This window comes from Etheostoma cragini, chromosome 15 (genome assembly GCF_013103735.1).
Source record: "Etheostoma cragini isolate CJK2018 chromosome 15, CSU_Ecrag_1.0, whole genome shotgun sequence".
NCBI classification, from domain to species: Eukaryota; Metazoa; Chordata; class Actinopteri; order Perciformes; family Percidae; genus Etheostoma; species Etheostoma cragini.
In genome coordinates, this window is record NC_048421.1 from 264,930 (window position 1) to 267,369 (window position 2,440).

The 2,440-nt window shown below is 37.1% G+C and overlaps 1 protein-coding gene and 1 long non-coding RNA gene across 2 annotated transcripts in view; one reads left to right on the top strand and one right to left on the bottom strand.

The window, feature by feature from the left end:
- LOC117958237 overlaps nucleotides 1-2,440 on the bottom strand; it is an 859,617-nt gene that overhangs the window by 193,207 nt on the left and 663,970 nt on the right. The gene's annotated exons all lie outside the window — the stretch shown is intronic.
- LOC117958312 overlaps nucleotides 1-2,440 on the top strand; it is a 32,267-nt gene that overhangs the window by 4,448 nt on the left and 25,379 nt on the right. The window lies entirely within an intron of this gene.

Here is a 2,440-nt window from a genome sequence, read left to right on the forward strand (position 1 = left end):
GGGATGGTTCTGGAAGCAGAAGGATTAGTTTCTAACTCACATGGTGGGGGGGGTAATCTTGAATTCATCCTTCAAAATAAAAACAAAATCTCAAATAAAATTTGAAAAATGTCAAAGAAAGTGACAAAAAAATAATAAAATGGAAAAAAAATCATATAAAGTGACAAAAAACTCAAATAAAGTGATAAAAATGTCGAATAAAATGTGAAAATTTTGTATAAAGTGACAAAAATCTCAAATAAAGTGACAAAAAAGTAAAAAAAAAGTAAAAAAATCATATAAAGTGATAAAAATCTCACATTAAGTGACAAAAATGTCAAATAAAATGACAAAAATGTCAAAATGACAAAACAATGTCAAATAAAATGACCCAAAAACGTGAAATAACATTTTAAAAACTTAAATAGAGAGGAAATTGTAGAAAAAATCTTTGCAACGTGATAGAAAAGAAAATAATGTAGGAAAAAGCAACAAAAACTCAAAACTAGACCAACTTACAGAGTTTTGTTAGTCACGTGGACACCAACGCATGCTGAAAACAGGACCCAGGTCCCAACATGTTCCCTTACCTGGAGGTTGGGGATTTGGGGATTTGGGGGTTCTGGGTCTCCGTGTCTGAGCGACTCACCGGATCTCCGGCTGATGACCTCCACGATGGACGGAGGGAAGAAGCCGACTCGGTCCGTCCCTCTCTGGGTGTCGTGGATGTGTCCCTTCCAGCGTCCGTCCACGTGCTGCTCCAACACCTGCAGGGGGCGAGACGGGTCACTACGGGCCGCTGGTGCATGCTGGGAATAAAACACCTGCAGGGGGCGAGACGGGTCACTACGGGCCGCTGGTGCATGCTGGGAATAAAACACCTGCGGGGGGGGGGGGTGCGTGCATTCTTTAAAACATCCGACTGAAAGCAGGACGACCGGGCTCTTATTTTGAAACTTTTTTCCCTGGTTTCCATTGGTTACACATAAAAACGCCTTACTCAGCGAGGGACTGACGACGTAGTGGAGTTAGAATCCATGCATCATTTCTTCATGCGCCTTTCAAAATAAAACCCCAAAAATATTATTTTATTAAGAAATGGAAGGGATGCATTTAATTTCATTTTGAAAAACAAGTCTTCATCCTTTTTTTCCATTTTGGTTTTGGTAACCAGTATTGAGAAAACAAATCATTTCTGGTTTTATTTTGAAAATCCAACAATCAAAAGAGGTGTACATCTCACCGTGATGACGTCTCCGGCTCGGATGTTGAGCGCCGTCGGGTCGTGGAGGTTCCAGTAGTCCTTCAGAGCTCGGACCTGCAGGACGCCGGTCGCATCTGTCCACGAAACAAAGGCCACATTAGAAAGGGGGTCAGTAGGTCACAAGGGGGTCCCGGGCAGACCCTTTATAAAGGATCTGAAGTTATCAAAGAGAGCTGTGGGGTAGGGGTGTCTCTAATGGTTGATGGTTTCTCTGTAATGCTCTGGATCCCCAAAAATACAGAGAAGCAAAAAAATAAATATGTATAAATAAAAAATAAAAAAATTGAAACTATATAAATTAAAAAAAATAATGTTTTAAGAAAAAAAAAATTAAATAAAAAATAAAAAAATTAATATATATATGAATAAAAAAAAAAAATTATATTTTTTTTTTATAAAAGTACAAAAAAAAAAATGTATATGAATAAAAACAAAATAAATAAAAATAAAAAAATTGAAAATATATAAATTAAAAAAGAAAATTAGTAAAAAAAAATTTTAATAAAAAGTTTAAATTTTTTTTTTAAATAAAGCAAAAAACCAAAATGTAAAAAAATAACAAAATATCAATATAAAAAAATTAATTAAAAAATAATATATATAAAATAATAAAGATAAAAATAAAAAGGAGGTCAGGAACAAAACCAGAACCAGAAAGCTGTCAAGTTGCAGTTAAACACACACAACTTAAACTAAAAATAAGAGCACGAAAACAACTACGTATGTAAAGTAACAGATTACGTTCAAGAGATACACGCTAACGCGCTAACATGCTAACACGCTAACGCTGAATATTAAACATGGATGAGCAGCGGGGGGGCTGGGAACCCGAAAACAAGACAAGAAACTCTCTGCAACACAACCTATCATTATTCTCTCAGTGGGTTCCCACAGGACCTTCAGAAGAGATGCAGGATTACAGAGAACACACACACACACACACACACACACACACACACAGGCACACACACACACACACACACACACACACAGGCACACACACACACACACACACACAGCAGTCTGGTCTTTGAAGCTGTGAGAGTTATGTAACGCAGAGTTTAAACTTTTTTAAGCTGCAGTTTGAAGGAAGTCTGGTGAAGACACAGATACACACATACAGACACACACAGAGACTCAGGGACAGAGACACACATTCATACAGACACACAGAGACAGACACACACAGAGACTCAG